The sequence below is a fragment of the Coccinella septempunctata genome, chromosome 1 (assembly GCF_907165205.1).
Source record: "Coccinella septempunctata chromosome 1, icCocSept1.1, whole genome shotgun sequence".
Taxonomy (NCBI): Eukaryota; Metazoa; Arthropoda; class Insecta; order Coleoptera; family Coccinellidae; genus Coccinella; species Coccinella septempunctata.
Window position 1 is genome coordinate 30,802,184 of NC_058189.1, and position 20,416 is coordinate 30,822,599.

The 20,416-nt window shown below is 35.3% G+C and overlaps 1 protein-coding gene across 2 annotated transcripts in view; it reads left to right on the forward strand.

Annotated features, from left to right (window-relative positions):
• The first annotated feature begins 10,458 nt into the window (after positions 1 to 10,458).
• LOC123310102 overlaps positions 10,459 to 20,416 on the forward strand; it is a 103,301-nt gene continuing 93,343 nt past the window's right edge. The window contains exon 1 of one of the 2 annotated variants that reach the window (XM_044893503.1): positions 10,459 to 10,668. The gene's annotated coding sequence lies outside the window, so the exon portion shown is untranslated. Of the gene's footprint in view, positions 10,761 to 20,416 lie in introns of both variants that reach the window. The other variant, XM_044893496.1, reaches the window with a different exon arrangement.

The window sequence follows — 20,416 nt, forward strand, 5'->3', positions numbered from 1 at the left end:
ATCCAGTAACAACCACATTCTCTGTCGAATATTGAGAGGAACAACTTCTAGTAATCCTGGCAAATTGTTCTGGAGAAAATGGGGAAAGTCTTCACCTGACATTCGTGGTGGTGGAAAAAATGGCCCAATAAGCATTCCACTCAGAATTCCAATCCAGACATTCAAGAAAAACCTTTGCTGAAAATCTGTTCCTCTGATAGCGTGAGGGTTTTCTGTAGACTATACATGGGTATTGTAGAAGTTGTTTACTCCATTTCTTGTGAAAGTGGCTTCGTCAGTAAACAGAATGGATGTTGTTAAATATTGGTGATTTGAAGGCCACAGGCAGAATACTTTTCTTCCAGGATGGTCTTCTGGTTGGAGTGCTTGAACTTTCTGGAAATGACACAATTGCTCTTGTCTTAGTGTCAAACTCTACTGTGGCTCACTCCGACGACCCTGGGTATGGATCTAACACTTGTTGTCGGTTCTTCCTCAACTATGCCCAGCATATGCTCCTCGATTTCTGCCATTTGGAAATCCAAATCCCATATGCAATTACCAAGCTGCAGTCACATTCTGTATCATTGCATCCGAAATCATACCTTGAGCCCTTGTGAATATTTTATATAAATGATTTTTGGCACCACAACTTATTTTGAAGAGTTCTATTACCTGTCAAAAAAAAAGCCTCACATTTGAGAAAACCCTGTATTTAACTCTGTACTCTTAAAAATATGGAGGGGGCGGGGGTAGTTTCCAGAACATAAAAACATTCAGAGCAATTTCAGGATTTTTTCGTCTTTTTAATTGCTAATATAAAACAAACAAACAAAACCTGTGAAACAAAAAAAAAATTATTTAAAAAAAATTGCATGTGAAATGAATAAAAAATGAAACAACTCGTTGAAATCTAGGGAAAGATGATAGTTTTCGATAACATTATGCATTGATAGAAGGTTTCCTTTGATATATTATTTAATGACCGATCATCCGATTGGTACCTATTTTGTAATTGATCTGAACGTTCCGAAATTTACATTACCCCCTCTAGTCCGATTTTCACCAACTTTGAAATGAAATTGCTCTGAATGTTCTGGAAATTGTCAATGCCCCCTGTAGATTTTTGGAATACAGTAAAATGCTTGTTTAAATATCTTCACGTTCGATACCATATTTCGGTTTACCTTTACCCACCTAAAGATGCTATTGTGATAGCGGAACAAGTTTCGTGATTTGACAAACCTTTTTTTGTGAAAATCATATAATCTTCAAGTTCAATTATGGATGTATCGGCCACATCAATTCAATTCTCCACTTTTATTTTTAACTCGTTTGTAATTATTAACAGTTCTACAGAATGTGTTTTCTAGTGGTATCTTAAAAATACTGTGAATTTCTAATTTTAATAAAAAATGAAGTCAATAAAAGTCGAAAATCATAATATTCGCATAAATACCTAGCTGAATTTTTTTAAAAGTGATAAAATAGCGTAAAAACACGTTTCCATTGTTTTCAAGCCCCTAATTCGTTTGCAAAAATTTTCCGGGAGCCCCGGACCCCCCGATGTAGGGCCCCTTCATAGGTCTCAGCTGAGGGCCCCAAGTGGTCCCAGTCCGGGCCTGCCAGTCTAGGTACCACACGTGTCACCGGAGTCTAGATATTAACGAAACGAAATAAATATCATGAATTCAACAAAATACATATACACCATCTACGTATTTTCATTTGCTAAATTTTCTAGGGTATGTAAAATTTCAATGGAAACTGATTATGTTACGAGATAAGTTCAGGGCCGGATTAACCCCAGGGCAAAAAAGGCAATTGCCCTGGGCGAATTCAGTATTGGGTGCGAATTCATTGTTAGTAATAGTATCTAAATACGGAAATCACTGAAATCGAGAAAACCGATTCCAAATAATAGAAACATACCGTTTCGATCGATATCAGTCGTCATATACTTTCGGTGTACTTTCCCTATATTGTGACTAGTCAGCAATACAAGGTGAATAGAAAGCGCACGCATCGAAAATGAATTTTTGTGGTATGGAAATAGAAGCATTGGCCGGGAATGTGATTTCATTTTATTGTTTCTGTTTTTATATTTCTAATAGTACTGTCGATTTACGTCATAATATATTTCATTGAAGGGTGTTCATTGTCCAAAGATAAAAGTGAATGGAATAAGAGTGCTTAGACCAAGTCACAGAACATAAACATCAATCAAGTGGAGCAATCACAAAGGCACATAAAGCTCAATTCAACTGTTGATTAAATTCTTTAAAAATTTTGATGCCCCCCCCAAGTGAATTTCGACCTCCATTCCACTCTCTCCTGGTTGCAGGGATTATTTTGCGATACATATTTTGAATATACAGGGTGATTTTTTTAAGTGTTTCATTAGAAGTTCTCAAGGAAGGAATTGTAATACAGATTCAAGATTTTGGATTTTCGTTTTAGAGAACATAAACTTCAATTGCAAAATATTTTCAAGCAGAATCTACTTCCGGTTTCACCGGAAACTAATGTAACTTCGTTATTTCAAATGCAACACCCTGTATATTTTTACATATTCGAATTCTTCGTTTAATTTTACACTGATTTGATGTATGATATGTGCAACCATTCAAGCGGTTTTTGAATTATAACCTGATTATCAAATTTTTTGAAAAAAAGGTTGTCACAGATTAGTGTCCATATCTTCAAAATCCCTCATTATAAGAATTTCTTTTTGCGAAAGTAGAACAAAAGAAAGTACGCTGATACTGTTTCTTGTATAACTTATGAGGAAATATTATACAGGGTGTCTGAAAAAGGGCCCCAAACTGAGCCTCGATAAAACTATGAAATCTCACTTTTTCAAATGGCAACCCTATAATTTTGTTATTCCAATCGATTGCCCGTCAAAAACTACTTAGAGTGTCCCCAACATTCCATGCCTCTAAAATCAGTAATTTCGCCGTAATTGAATAAAATTCGAATTTTGGGAATAAATCAAGGTTTCTTAGTCTAACCATAGATTTATTAGAATAGAAATTTTCAAGAAGGCTATGTCTGTTCATTTATAATGCATTTTTGAGAACTGTCATTTATACTTGTTTGATTAATCAGGCACTATGCAAAATCAGAATTACAGTAACAGTGATGTATTAAATATGTTCTTCATTTACGGTGAATGTAACAAAATATTTGATTTTGTTAAAGGTGGTAAATGTGGGTTTCTTTCGTTGAAAGTTCTGACTGCCCTTTCTAATATTTTGTTACATTCACCGTAAATGAAGAACATATTTAATACATCATTGTTACTGTAATTCTGATTTTGCATAGTGCCCGATTGATCAAACAAGTATAAATGACAGTTCTCAAAAATGCATTATAAATGAACAGACATAGCCTTCTTGAAAATTTCTATCCTAATAAATCTATGGTTAGACTAAGAAACCTTGATTTATTCCCGAAATTCGAATTTTATTCAATTACGGCGAAATTACTGATTTTAGAGGCATGGAATGTTGGGGACACTCTAAGTAGTTTTTGACGGGCAATCGATTGGAATAACAAAATTATAGGGTTGCCATTTGAAAAAAGTGAGATTTCATAGTTTTATCGAGGCTCAGTTCGGGGCCATTTTTCAGACACCCTGTATAATATTTCCTCATAAGTTATACAAGAAACATTATCAGCGTACTTTCTTCTGTTCTACTTTCGCAAACAGAAATTCTTATAATGAGGGATTTTGAAAATATGGACACTAATCTGTGACAACCTTTTTTTCAAAAAAATTGATAATCAGGTTATAATTCATAAACCGCTTGAGTGGTTGCACATATCATACATCAAATCAGTGTAAAATTAAACGAAGAATTCGAATATGTAAAAATATACAGGGTGTTGCATTTGAAATAACGAAGTTACATTCGTTTCTGGTGAAACCGAAAGTAGATTCCGCTTGAAAATATTTTGCAATTAAAGTTCATGTTCTCTAAAACGAAAATCCAAAATCTTGAATCTGTATTACAATTCCTTCCTCGAAAACTTTTAATGAAACACTTAAAAAAATCACCCTGTATGTTATCTTTCATAACTACCAACTTTTCTGTCTGAAAAATATGAGAAACGTTTCGTTTTTTTTTTTTAATTGAAAATTCTTGAATTTTTCGTCATGTTCAGGAGCGTACTCACTGAAAAACGTTTCGTTCAACGTCGATGAAAATCCCAGCCCCAAATTTTATGACTTCCGTCGTCGGTTTGTCACTGTGGACGTATTGCTAACTGAACCCCTGCGTCGTTCGGAGCGATCCGATAGTTATCAGTTTTAAACGCAGGCTCATAGGAAATAACACTTGGTCTGTGGACGAGTATTTTGAATAATAAGGATGAATTCAGATGCATACCACCCGCCGATATGAATATCAACAGGTGTTACGATCTGAATTAAAGTAGCCAATTTGCCATCGTCAAGGCCCCAAATGGAGTACGCCCCATCGAAGAAAAGCAGATGCTGACCATGGTTTTGGTCTCATTTGACCTAATCACGGCAACATAGCATTTTTCTCCGATGGAGAATGTTTGGAATTGATGGAACTTTATTAAATATTGGCACGTTCCATCAATTAAAAACGTTCTATGTTGCTCTGATGAGGTCAAATGAGACCGGAACCATGGTCAGCATCTGCTTTTCTTCGATGGAGCGTACTCCATTTGGGGCCTTGACGATGGAAAATTGGCTAGTCCAATTCAGATCGTAACACCTATTGATATTCATATCGGCGAGTAGTATGCATATGAATTTATCCTTATTATTGTATTCATTGCCTCCCTGTTTAGGCGTGATCATTCTATTGTTATTTTTAGTTCTATCTCACAAACGGTTACATCGAATGTAATGAATTTCGAAATATAGTTTTTCATTTATTTGATGAATCTTTTTCAAACACAAGATACCACCAACGTCTTTCAGTTTTCTTATTATGACCATTACGTACCATAAAAATACCAAAAATTCAAAGAACCCAACTCTTGAAACTAAATTGGACGCTATCTAATGAATATTTGAACGTTTTGTAAAATAAAAGTAGTATTCATATCTTCTAGTGTAATGCGCCGTTTTCGAGTAATTTGATGTTCAAAAATTAAAAAGTATCTGTGTAGTTTGATCACTTGGGTACTTTGGCTGAATACAATTCTGTTTGGAACATCCAAAGATATGTAGTGTCAAAGATTCAGCTAGTTATTCTGGATGTAATTTCGTTTTTCCAGGGGTGGCACAGCTCATTATGAAAACTCATTATGGCAACAATTTTAATCAGGGCCGAATCGGAAATAATGTATAGGAAAAAAGTTTTTTTTTCACCTCAAGAATCTACTGTTAAAATACAGGGTGTTTGGTGCATGGACCGACAAGATTTTTTGAGAGGTTGGGGGGTAATGTGCTAGTTTTCCACGATAGGTCCTAAGTGTCACGGTAGATATGTTATTTTTTATTTTTTTTAATCACCCCTCATACCATAAAATAACTCGTGTATTCTGCAATGTTATTTTAATTACATTATTACTTGATACAATTGAAATAAAATTAAAAAAATCTGAGCTTTCAAATTCGAAGTCTTGTAAATGTTATGAAAAGTGACAACTATTAAAAGAAAGCCTAATTCAGAATGGCTTTTAGTTTATTTGTAATGAATTTAAAAATTGTCACTTTTCATAACATTTATATTGATTTCCGACTTTTTTTTTAATTAATTGTATCGTGTAATAATTTTGCATACCACCATCTGAATTTTTCCTTATTATTGTATTCATTGCCTTTAGGCGTGATCATTCTATTTTCAGTATTTTGAATGTTCGTTAGTGAGTACGACTGACGAACAAGTTGAAATGACCCAGTCAGAACGAGGGAGTTTGATAGAATTTTATTTTGGGAACAATGAGTCATATAGTATACCACAAAAGAAGATTTAATGAAAAATATTTTGAATTTGATGATTGGGAGGAAATAGGAAAAGCTGCAGAAATTTTGAGAATATGTATTTTCATTCCGTAATGTCAAATGCTGAAAAGTAGAGAAAAAATATATTTTTCTGATATTATAGCGAGTAAAAAATAAAATCGCGATTGTTTTCAGAAATTCAGTCTCGTGAAAAACAAAAAAACGGCTATATGAAAAAAAAATCAAATTTTGCAGGATTTTTTTGAATATTGAACTGTCTAATGCATTCTTAACATTGGTTTACTCTTAATTTTTGACTCAGCGATGCCTAGTTCATATAAAAAAGGTGAATTGAAAACACCTTAGTTGTTTTCAATTCACCTTTTTTTACCTGTATCATATGTTCTTCATAATTTTTGCTGGCTTTTACTTTTCGATGACAAAACTTCATTATGGAAATATCTCTAGAGTTTCCTTCCTTATTGAATGATCATTATTGTAATATGGGGGAGGGGGGCGAAAAAATATCTTGTGCCCCGGGCGCCAAGTGGTCTTAATCCGGCCCTGGATAAGTTATAAAGGAGCACATGTAATAATGGAAAATTATTTCATATACCCAGCCATGAAAATTGAAATAATAGATTGGTTTTCAGCACATTTCTGACAAGTTTGAAGGTACTTTTTGAAATATTATACTTACAAAATGTATCACGAAAAACTGAATTGCTTTCCACTATCGTACTTGTTCATCAATTAGACATAGTTTATACTTATACGGTGTCTCAAATATTTCCTGAAAGTTCATCTTTACTCATCTGTCTTTCCTGAATCATGATACTTACTCAAGTAAACTTTTATTGGAAGCAACCGAGTATTCCCAATCTCCACTTGCGCTTCCTTTCTTATATCTCCTTGACCGAGATGTATTGAAAAGTGGACACAGAATAATGTTATCAGTTTAGATTCACTCGATGTGCAAATATCGCAATATTCAGGGACGGACTCCCACTTCATATTGGGTTTTATAATACAGTAGAATCCGCTTATAATGACATTGAGGGGAAATGAAAAACACGTCATAATAACCGGAAGTCACAAAAAGCAAAATTGATGATATTTTTTATGGATTCAATTTGGGAGAAAAACGACAAATTATATGTTTCCTTTATTGAAAAAATTTAAAATTATCAGCTAAATATGAAGAACTTTTTCGTTTTTGCAAAAAAATCTGATATATCTCGTATCGTATCAAACCTCGTCGCATGAAAAGGGGTGGGGTGGCTTGAGAAAACGATCGAGATGTCACTATAACCGGATAAATTTTCTACAAATAATGTTGTTGTATCTGAAATCATGTCATTGTAAGCGACATGTCATTATAAGCGAAGTCATTAAATCCGAACCCTGTTGTAAGGAGTTTTGAATGAAACCAAACTTAACACTGCAATTGCGTCATAATAAGCGATTGGTCAATATAACCGGCGTCATAATAATCGGATTCTACTGTAATTATTTTTTTTAAGCGACCAAAGTTTTATGGAAAAATTGTACCTAAATGTATAAGAAGTTCAATATTATAAGGTTATATTCACTCACTATTCAATTATTTCATTTTCCAGGCATTAGTTTTTCATTTCATTCATTTTCCAAATCTTCACTACTATCATTTCCAATAGATTTCATTAAATATTGGTTGTTGATTCTATGTTTCTGTTTTGAAACAAACCAATTTCATCTTTGACTGTTTTCTAATCGATTGACATAACGTTTTCATGAGACAACAATAGATTTCAATTGATACCCAACATAGCCATACCAATATTAAACAAGAGAATATGCCGACATCATATACATTTATGCATATTGTGATGACAATGGAAGAAATTGTGTAGAAGAGCATCGTGCTAGATTTCCGAATAGCAGGATCCCCAACTACCAGACCTCCTCGTCAGTTTTTGTGTATCTCGGGGACAATGGAAAATTTCCAAATTCGAAACCACTTCGAGAGGGTATTGTAAATAATAATGAAAACATTGTGGAAATTGTCGAGAACGATCTAAGTATCATTACTCGCAAGGTAGCACAAAGAACAGGGGTTTCTGAAAAAACAGTGTGCAATACTTTAAAACAGGAAAACTACCATCCATACCATTTAACTAAAGTTCAACGTTTGGAAGCTCCTGATCTTGAATCGAGACTGCGATTTTCAAATTGGCTGTTTAATAGTAGAAGAAGAATATCACGCATTATTTTTACTGATGAAGCACAGTTCAATAGAGATGGTATAATTTATATGAGAAAATCCCCACTCAAAGAAATGGACAGTATAGATTTTCTATAAATATGTGGTGCGGTCTTGAGGATAATGAATTGATTGGATAACATTTTTTCGATTGTACGTGGAATTCACAAATTTATGTAGATTTTTTAAATCATCGTTTACCTGAATTATTAGGAAATGACAGCCAACGAGGGATTCATTTCGAAAAAGACGCGGCTCGGCCTCATTACAATCTGCAGGTCCGCGAATTCTTGCACAATCGCTATGATGGTCGTGTTATAGGTCGAGGGAGTACTATTCCATGGCCAGCAAGATTGCCTGACCTTTCGCCCCTAGCTTATTTCTTATGGAGTTACATGCGAGAATTAGTTTACAACGTTGAAATAAATTCCAAGGAGCAACTAGCAACTCAAAGAAAGGATTGCAGCAGCTTGCATCAATATTGGGAGTAATCCCGTAGTGATAAGGGAATCAACCCATTATATTTATGTCACAGCTCGAAAATGTATTGAGATAGAAGGAGGACATTTTGAGCATTTCACATATGTTTTTTTCGTTTTGTTCTCTTTCTATCAATAGAAATTGATTCAATAGATTTCGATGCACTGACAAAAATTACCTGTCGATATCAATAATTTCGATATAGGCCTTCCGTGCCAAATAATTAGAGTAATTTGTACTAAGTAGTTATTCGAATGAATTATTTTTTCTATATAAAATAAATAAAAGCGAGCGCCTATGAATGAAAAAATTTGTGAACGATATTCAGAATTGTGTATTAATTTATTTTAACAGTCAATATACATACATGGCGATTTTTTGACCTATCCGCTATTGAAAAACACAATCTGAAATGAGAGTCCGTCCCTGAATATTACAATACTTGCACATCGATTATATTCTTTTGTGTCCACATTTTGATACATCTCGGTATGGTTTTTCCATGAAAATCAAGCCGTCCAAAAAATTTATCACCGAGTACGCATTTCCAATATTTTTTTCTCTTAATATGTAGTTGTGCCACGAGATCTTATCAATCTTATATAGAATATATTTAGTGTAGATTGAATTGCCTTAACAGGTTTATATACTTTTCCATCTACTGAGTGATTTTCTATATGATTTCCGATAAAATGAAAAAAATTGAGTCCGGTTCTGGAAACTAATAAACTGTTACATCTGGTGTATGGGGATTGGTGTTGTCCTTCCACATACCAAATTTGATGGGTTTGCGATCATTCGTTTTATGACACGAAACTGGAAATCACTCTGTATAATCCAAACGAATGGCAGAAGACCCAGCATATGGGGCATTTTTGGAACCAGCTATGTGTTCTCTACCAATGTGTGAAGTATGTACACTTCAACAGGATTCACCCTGTATACAAGGTGTACCAAGTTCGAGGGCCTTTTAGACGTTTCTGGAGAACTGAACTTCTTGAGATCAGAAAATTTGGATCATGATATTGTTCGACATTATCAACTGAGCTGAAATCGAGGCTTAAATATTCTTGAAGCCTGAGCACTTTCAGTTATACAGGGAATGAAGGTAAATTTTTCCAAAAAAAATTCTTCTTCTTTCCTGATATGATTTGAACAGAAATATATTCGAAATTTAATACTCTATTTTTTGAAAAATTTATTTCCAATCCATGTATAACTGAAAGTGCTCACGCTTCAAGAATATTTTAGCTCAGTAGATACTGTCGAACAATATCATAATCCCAATTTTTAGATTTCAAATAGATCCAGTTCTCCATAAACGTCTAATAGGCCCTCGAACTTGGTACACCCTGTATATGCGGCTCGATAGTCCTCAAAGCACTTTTTTTTCACTTCTGAGTACAGCTCTGATTTGTAACATCATCATCACTTTATCATTCTTTTGCACAGTCCAACCATAATGTGTAAATTGCTATTCGATAGTCTATAACAATGACTTGCGCAGTTTTATTTGATAAATGCGAATTTCAGCTGTTATAAAAATGATTTAGTGTTGGAAATGCGGACCATGTGGAGAAATATATCGATATTTGAACAATATTCATCAGTAATCTGGTTTTCAATTGTTCAAATGAAATCGAAATGAAATCAACTTTCGGTAATGCAACAGGCGTCCCTTCCACCTATGGGCACCTACTTCCTCTCAACTCTCGAACAATAAGCGTAACCTTAATCAACATTGTTCTGAATAGCATCGACAATCCTTTTCTTCACGGACTAGTGATGTTGTGGTAAAAACCGACTGTATACAATATGGAGGGGTCATTTATTGTCGTAGATATCAAAATACCAACACTTTTTCTAGAATATCTGTTGGTAAACTCAAACTCGCTGCTCTTCGAGCGTGCCGACACACGATACCGCGGTAAAATTAGGTGAAATTACGACAGGTTGGCCATGAAATAACGAATTCGATTCTGAACAGAAACAAGTGAATGATACTTTCTTGGTTCAGGTGCTATCCCGTCTTGACTATGTGAGTCTATTTAATCTAACTGTTGTGCGGATTGTGAATCGAAAATCACTCGCTTTAAGTGGAAAAAACGTACATTCCTTTTCGGGTGACAGGTTTGTACCTCACATTTTGTATTCCATGCCTTCATATTATTAAATAATAAAAAACACATATTTCAAGGACTACCTAGATAATCAATTAATATATGCATTATCTCAGGTCAGAATTGCTTTCAGATTATGCTGAAGGTGATTATTCATATAAATACTCATTTTGCTGAAACTCATGATAAACAAGAATGTGATATACGTCGATATCTAGAATAAGTGGATGAAAAAATTTCTCCTATAATTAACCTTATAGTGAAATATTCTTCGTAAACTGCAAAAGACGAGGTAAGGCTTTCCTTCTTTCTTTTTCTTCAAGATTTAACTCAAGGTAATGTGAAATTGCGCAAATTTACGCACCTCGGAATAAAAGAGTAGGTATATTCATTCCCTGAGAGCCCGAAAGAAAAAAAGTACCTAGATATATTATATCGAATTGGAGTTGAAACATGGGCTCGTTTGAAATTTCTTACTATACATTTCCTAATTAAATAATTTTTTTTTACTGAATCTATAAAACAAATAAGTATATTGTGTTTCAACTACGCAATTCGTTTCGTCTTAATTTTAGTTTTTTTTTGTTAGATCTCATCAACACTAACCACTCATCAGTTTGCACAGTTCACATTTCAAAATGAGAGTATCGTAACGATTATGGAGATGGTGTCTTTCATTGATTTCTTGATAATTTTCTTTTAAGATTTTTTAGTTCTAAAGTGCATAAAGCAGTATAAAGAGGACGGTAACGATATAATAGTATATTATACTATGTGTATTCTAAATTAAAGTGACACTTCTAACCCCAAGGCGAAAAGTTATTTATTCACATGCAACACTTGAAACAATTGAAATCGATAAAAAATTTCCAAATTTCTTGAACAAAAAAAATTTTGGTGGCTGAGAACCTTCATTCGCCTTTTCATCGCAGATGATATCGACGGATTCACGCCAAAACGAAATGAATTCCACATATTCGTATTCGAGATATTGGTATCACATGAAAGAGAATTCAAAAACTGATAAAATACAAACTTACCTACCGAATGGGTTTCATGTGCCACGAAATGGATTTTGAGGAAAGTAGCATTCTATATAAAAAGAAAATGAAGAACAAAAGAGAAATAGCTGAATATTTTATAAAACGAGAAACAAATGCAATGAACAGAATAGCAGTTTGTGCGAATTTTAGTTCAATCTATTCAATTTTGATCAAGGATGAGAACTCGGATGAGAATAGACAAAGTAGACAACCTAACATACAAGGCATAACAGGCTATGATTGTTGATTAAAAACTGAGTGATTATGGATTTGTCCACAGCTTGGGAAATGAAAGTAGTGAAAATTGATATTTCCGAGGATTCTGTGCGAGAACATTTCCGAGGAAAATAAATATATGCCTCTTGTAGATATGCATCTCAGAGACCATGAATACCTACAAATAACAATAACCATGGTGCTTACTCTGTTGTAGAAATACTTGTTTCATAGTGGTGAGAGAATTATTCGGTTGCTGTCTTGTGTTTAGTCTCTTGTTGTATGTGAAAGTGTTCTAGCGTTTGAATTTTTGTGTTTTTAAAAAAATTGTAAATATGGTACTTATTGTGAGATCTGAATGAAAAAAAAAATTTAGACTTGAGAATGGCTTGAACCAATAGCCGAAATGTCGTCATTACTGAATAAAAATATAGAATCAATTTGGTCAACTATACCTATACCCAATAAATCAATATCCAGGGTGTACCGGGAAGCGTATTGGCATTTTTACTATGATGCAACGCATACATAATGTTGCAACACGGTAAAGAATGAATGAACCAATGCTCTTTCTGCCCAGACATGTCTTATATAACACAGGCAGTTGTTCAGAGTTAATAACTATTGCAATATGGATATGCCGCCATTCTAAAGTGTAATACTAGTGTGCATCTCCATGTTATTTTGCATTTGGTTTATTAAGATACATATTTTCCCAAAGATTTTTGCCTTTTAGGATTGTTCGACATTTCTTTCTTGAATGCCCTTACTAGCTTGAATATGTTTTGCGCCGCATGGTGAACCTGGGTGAACATTCACCTCTAATTTTGCTTCGGCTCACTGATATTGGCTGAATAGTGAGATATTTTTTGGAACATAAACAAAATTAAATAAGTCAGGGTGTAACATAATTATATTTCATCGAATTTTTTCATGGCCATATCAACCGTTTTATTTTCGGATCCTATTTTACTTAAGCGTTCTAAATTGTCTGCTTTTATTATTCGAGGAAACTCGTTTGAGATGGGGGCTACCGTTTTTTTGCTCACCAGTTGGCGCCTTTGTAGAGTGAGGTCCTGAACATAGACAAACTAATGCAAGATTTGTTTGTCTACAATGACGGGAACTTGTCATTTCACAGATCATAATATTGAAAAAATGGAATATAGAAATATTTGGTTAAATCAATATCTTGTTGGTAATTTTTGAATTTTTAATCAGCGCATGTGTGTAAGTCTTTTTCTGACAACGATTTGTCTTCACTTTTTTCATAGCATAAAACACGTAATATCAATATAAGTATAAAAGATATATGGAGACCATAAACTTAATATTTATCATATAGTTGAGTCTATGATGTGGACCTCACGCTACACTAGCACATCTAGCGGCAAATTCACACGCGGTAGCCCTCATTGTAATTTCCGCGAAGCTGCACATGATTTCCAAATTCTTTGAAGTTCGGGAATCGACTGTCGGTACTACTAAAAACTTTGACCACTTGAGATCGAGCGCCCGAGCTAAAAAGTTCTGAGCTGCCGGGGAAGCTTAAAGTTGCTGCCGGTCGGCCACACACGGGGACTTTTTCTGGGCATTTCTCGATGCTAGTTACCTGAAAGTCCCGAAGAATAGCCTGCATAAGCGCTCAATTTTGAGTTTTAACGCGGTAAACATGCTTCGAGAGAGGAGAATGGCCCGTTTCCATATTATAATAGTTACTATACTTCATTCAACTTTATTTTAGCAGTCGGCTGGCCATGGAAATTTGACACATTTCACTCTGTATAGTACGAAAATGTGGGGTTATGAAGCTTGTCAAAACATTTTTGGGTTTTAAATCAACGCTATGTTGCCCGTTCTACGTAAAAGTTTCTGTTATTACGTATTTTATCACAATGTCGAATCTCTTCGGAAAATATCTGACGAACATAATTGAAGTTTATACAAACTGATTGAAGGCATACCAAATCCAGTTATTTGCATGGAAAATACAAGAGATCAGTATAATATCATAATATGCACTAGCTTGAGGAGAGTTAATGTTCGTTATCTTCTTTGGCTTACATCATTTGTAGATTTCAAAAATATTAACCCGAAGTTGAAATGCATAAGATGCAGTGATAATTACAAGAATGTTAAATTTTTCAATAAAAATCATCTTGCATCAACATAAGTAAAAGGAGTTGAAGGAAGTTTCAAGTTAAGATGCAACTTCACCGTTGAACAAAAATTTCACATGAATATACAGTAACAGGGCAACTTGCGCGTATTTGTGGCTATTCATCTTAATACATTGATGTAATTATAATAATTAGGTATTTATTAGTACCTTAAGACATTTACATTGTATAGGACAAGTCAAATGAAAAACAGAAAAATCCATTTAAGGGAACTCATTCTCCGATGACATTTATCGAAAATCCTGTAGTTAACTTTTCGCATTAATTCACTCAAACATAAAATTCCCAAATGCCACCACTTTTTTGGGTCTCCCAATAGAAGGAAATTCTTTGACATACTCTTCATTCATAATCTTTCTGATTGTGGAAATATTCAGCTGAAATATAAGTCGTTTAGATTCAGATGAAACATATAAATTGTCTTACCTTGAATATGTTCGCTACCGTCTGACGTATTGTGGATTTTAGAATATCAGGGTATAACTATTTGAATGAGCGGACCTGAATTCTAAATAGCACTTCCTGAAACCCTGTCTCTTTTTTCAATCACTTTCGGCATTTTCGAATTTTCGTAATAAAAATTGATATTAGTTGTGGCAACGGCGTTATGACATTAACGACATTTCATGAGTGCCAACCTAACTTCGTTCTAGTTACAAAAACTTGAGAAAATTATTTCATGGCCAACCGACTGCTAAAATAAATTTGAATGAAGTATACGTATGAACACCTACGTTGAGTCGTGGTAAGGTATGTCTGGGTAGAGAGAGCATTGGTTCAGCGATTCTCTACCGCGTTGCAACAGCAACAATGCCCGGGAAGAATGCGACTGATACCATGAATTAATGTTATCAGGCTGGACTCGTATCAAGAGGTTTTAATCGCCTGAGTGCCTTCGTTAGGGATATACAGGGTGATGTTCATCTTATGAGTGAAATTTCACAGTTCATTATCTCTCCAACTGAATGACCGAATGATTTAAAATATTTAAGGAAAAATTTTAAAATTTTCCTATTTTCGTGAATATTGGATCACCCTGTACATGGACATTATGAATTTTTTCCGTTTTCTTAACCACAAAGAATCAATTCAAAACAAAAATTCTAAATCTCTGCTTGGCACCGTCATACATGGTGATCATGAAATATCCCCTTCAATAAATCTTGAACTTATAGGTTAAATTATTTAAAATTTTACAGTATTGTACTTTCTGCGAATGCCTCCCTTGAAATCTTTATCAAATTTGAAAAACAGAACCGTACTAGCAAAATTCTAGACTTGTGTGTGAACAATAGGTATGATTTTTATGACTGAAAATGAATACTAATGTTAAGGAAGAGAGTTCAGATTAGTATGACAAATAAAATTAATATCTTGAATTCATTCGAGAATACTCAAAATCAACATACTGGATGATGTAAATAACAAAAACAACAAATAGTTTGAATGGGAACATTTTCAGTTCAGGAATGGTTCAAAATGGTATCTATCTCTGCATTTCAATACATTTTTGAACACGTTGATAAAGTTGTTTCACAGCTTTGTCTTTCGTATTCGATTGCGATTTGATAATATCGCAAGCATCAATAATTCTTTGTAGCAGTTGCTCCTTACTGTTTATCTGTACTGCATAGACCTCTAAGCTAGCTAAGCTTAGCTAAGCTAAGCGCTCCATATAAAATAATCCAACGGTGTCAGATCAGGGGATTGAGGGGGCCAAGCCACATGTCTCACAAAAACCATAAATGAGAATCATATCCGTATATTCTTCTAGGGAATATTGAAAAGGCATCTCTGAATTCGTTAACAGAACAAATCGCCAAGTGGATGAGGTTTGATGTCAAATTTAATTATTATTATTATTATTAATAAACAAAAAAGAGTAGGGATTTTCACCCATAAACTCAAAATTACAAAGTGAAAAAAAAAACACTCGAATGCAATGGGCACAAAGAAATGAAAAAAAAAAACAAAACTCGAGAAATAAGCACCTATTCACAATAACATGAAAAAAGTAAATTCTGGTCGCGAATAAGCCGGTCGAGTCGGTTTTTGAACGTGTTAACCGAATCAGCATCAACAACAGTGTGAGGCAGCCCATTCCATCTGTCAAAAACCCGGTTGGAAAGGAACGTTTGTCGCAGGGTGGTCCTGAAATTCTCCTTCGCCAGTTTGAAGGCATGGCCACGGAGTTGTGTGCTGCTTCTCATGTAGAGGTGATCAAGATTCACACCGAAGAATCCATGCAAAGCCCGGTAGGTAACAATAAGATCTCCTCTGTTACGTCGATCCTCAAAGGATTGTAGGTTCATTAAACTCAAACGAGCCTGGCAGTCTGGCCTTATCCTCCCAAAAGGAATTCTTGTATTCCAACGCTGCACAGACTCGAGGAGAAGTTGGTCGCTCCTGAGAGAAGGACACCACACCGGTCCAGCATACTCCATCAAAGGGCGCACGTAACTGCAATAGAGCATCCGACAAGTTTCCAAGCTACAACCCCTGAACGACCTTTGAATCATATAGGTCATCTGTTCATTGTTCGATTGGCTTTTGTCATTCGATTACAGATCATAGAAATAAGGTGAATCGTAATTCACTATTGACGGAATCAACAATTCCTTCAATTTTTGACCTATAGGTTGTGAAAAATTTCGAAACAATTTTTTTTTTTCAATTTGAAGAAAATTTCAAGGAATGCAGTCGTCAAGGGTAATGAAACTGAAAAATTCGAAATAAATCTACCGATAAGTAGATATATTGAACTATGAAGTTTCACACATAAGGGAATGTTTATCACCCTGTATGACAGTGCCAAGTAGAGATTTAGAATTTTTATTTTGTATTAATTCTTTGTTGTTGAGAAAACGAAAAAAATCATAATGTCCACGTACAGGGTGATCCAATATTCACGAAAATAGGAAAAGTCTAAAATGTTCTCACTATGTAGCTGATTTATTCAGTTTCAGATATATTGAAGAGAGACAATAGTAAAAGTTGACAAAACTACAAAATTTGAAATCATTCGGTCGATCAGTTCAAGAGTTATTAAACTATGAAATTTTACTCATAAGATGAACATCACCCTGTATATCTCAAACAAAGGTACTCAGGCGATTAAAACCTCTGAATGCGAGTCCTGCCTGATGACACTAATTCATGACATCCGTTTGTCACATTCTTCCCGGGACACTCTGTATGCAGGTTGTTTTTTAAGCTGAGGCTTTTTTTTTGACAGGTGTTAGAACTCATTAAAAGAGATAATTTCTCCGGCAGTTGCTCATATAAAATATTCAATATAAAGAAACATTCAAAAGCCTTGGGCATTAATATCATAATACGACTCTGGATCGTAGTATCTGTCTGTAAAGGCGGCTACAGACGGCATGGCAAGCCTTAGCCAGCGTTTGCAAAATTAAAAATTAGGGAACTCTATAGTGGTGTCATTCCTCCAGTTTTCAGTAATTTTAGCTTAAAAAAAAACAATAATAATTGACAACAAGGGACATTATTAAATCCACTGAAATATTAACCATGGACGACGACACGACGTACTTCAAAAACACCAAAAATAACGAACTTCCTTTAAGATATACCATACAAGCCAGATAGAAATTTTTAAATTACCTTATCATTTCAAATAAGACTCGCGTGTCGTGTGTACGGTGGTCAAGTCCACTGGCGAGTCTCGACAAGTCCCTTTGATGTGTGTTGAAATACCACCTTCTAGGCGAACCCTGGCCAGCGTTTTGCCATATGTTGCCATATGTTTTTGCCTGCACACGATGCGCAAACGTTGGAACGAGCGAACGTTTGCCATGCCGTCTGTACCCGCCTTTAGGATATATCACCTGTTATGAATCACGATGCCATATGGATTCAGTCAGTATGTTTTCACCAAATAAATGAAGTGCTCGGCTTTCTTTGCGATCTCTTCTCGGCACAAGAATTTATAGCGAAGTTGTATATTCTTTTTCAAAATCTGTGATTGTGATTTTTTCGTAAAGGTATAATTATGAAAGTTTAAACTAAGCATAGGAAAAATACCTCAATGGAAAGTCCCTATGAGAAAAAAATAAGGCAGTTCCTGAACTCACCGATAAAATTGCTCCGAATTCTTCACAGAAATTATTCAAAGTGATCACCATTTGTTGATGGGCACAAAGTCTGGCCCGGCGTAATAACGTATGGTTACATGCAGCAACTATCACATCAGTTTGCCCACGAATAATTTCACAAGCATTTTCAATGCGTTGTCTTAAGCCCGTTTGCAACAGCCGAGAATTCTCTAGAAAATTTACTCGAGATTTCATGCGCCGTGAATTATGTACCGTTACATACGCACTTTCGGTAGAATTCTCTGTTCAGTTGCGGACTAAATAGTCTCCGCCCTTTTCTTGCGAGAATTTTGTATAGAATTCTCCAGAGAATTCTCGGCTGTTGCAAACGGGCTTTAGTTCGTCCGCACTTTCCACCTCACCGTCACTGTACACTAACGTTTTCTAATGACTCAAAAGAAGAAATCACAGGGGTTGAGATCCGAGGAGCGTGCAGGCCAAGTAATGGATCCAACACGTCCTATCCACCTATTCGGGAACACATTATTCGAACGTTTCTTCGAAAGTGTAGTGGTGCTCCATCCAGTAACAACCACATTTTTTGCCGAATATTGAGAGAAACATCTTCTAGTAATCCTGGCAAATTGTTCTGGAGAAAATCTTCACCTGACATTCGGGGTGGTAGAAAAAATGGTCCGATCCAGACATTCAAGGAAAAGCATTGCTGAAAATCTGTTCCATTTATAGCGTGGGGATTTTCTGTAAACCATACATGAGTATTGTGGAAATTGTTTACTCTATTTCTTGTGAAAGAGGCTTCGTCAGTAAACAGAATGATGTTGTAAGATATTGGGGATTCAAAAGCCACAGACAGAATTCTTTTTTTCGAGGATGGTCTTCTGGTTGGAGTGCTTGAACTTTCTGGAAATGGTAGGAGTACAATTGCTCTTGTCTTAGTGTCTTCCAAACTCTACTGTGACTCACTCCGACGACCCTGGCTATGGATCGAGTACTTGTTGTCGGTTGTTCCTCAACTATGTCCAGAATCTGCTCCTTGATTTCTGCTATTTGCGATGTTACAGGCCTGCCAACATTTGCCCAACGGGATTCGTGCAAACGTCCAGTATCCCTACATCTCTGCACCAAATATATGAACATCCGAGGAGTTGGGTGATTTCTTAACGGAAATCGTATTTTGTACAACCTGCACGCCGCACTGACACTCTGTTTGGATGCACCATAAATTAAAATCATGTCAAGAAGATCATTATTTGACTAAACGTGAGGCATTTTTCAACTACTTCGCGACACTCCGAAAATTAAAAAAAAATCATACGCTGACTCTGACGGTTTCCAGCATTCTGACCTTGCGCCGGAACAAGCCTACACATAAAGGTATGGTTTCGGATGCATGCAGGGGCTGCAGAATGCGACTACCCATATGCAATCAGTGACTTATTGCCAATAATTATCAAGCTGCAGTCACATTGTGTAGCATTGCATCCGAAGCACGACCGAAACCATACCTTCAGTAGGCATGCAGATCCGGAGCGGGAATTTCTCAGATTTTCGACTAAATTCGGTTTCGAAATACGCAGCCCTTTCGAATATTTTATATAAACGATTTTTGGTACCATGACTTATTTTGAGGAACAACCTGTATTATCCGAACTAAGGTGCAGAACTTATTCAAGAATCTAAGCAGGCGTTTATGTAGTTTTGGCGAGAATCCGTCGATATACAAAGCGTTGAAAAAGTATGAGGAACCGAAACCACCTCTAAAGCTGCATTCACAATCAATTCGCAGGCAGTGCACAATTTACCATTCGCAGTAACCTTTGGACAAAAAACTCAAATGAATTAAACATGTAATAACTGATCGAAACATAAGCATTAGCATCATCCATAGCCTGCACAAATTCCTTGCCGAAGTGATAGTTTGCAGCTTGCAAAAAATTTTGCCAATTTCCAATTCTGTGCTTGTCTTGAATTTCATTATGAATGGTAACAGAGAACGCCATCTGCTAAGCTTCCGTGCCGAAGTGCACTTCGGCCCGCGAATTGATTGTGAATGCAGCTTAATATATCATCCTCTTGGTTCTTATTGAAAAGTCGTTATATTATGTTGAGAAAAATCGTGGGTTGAAAACGATGAAAATTATTTCTTCAATC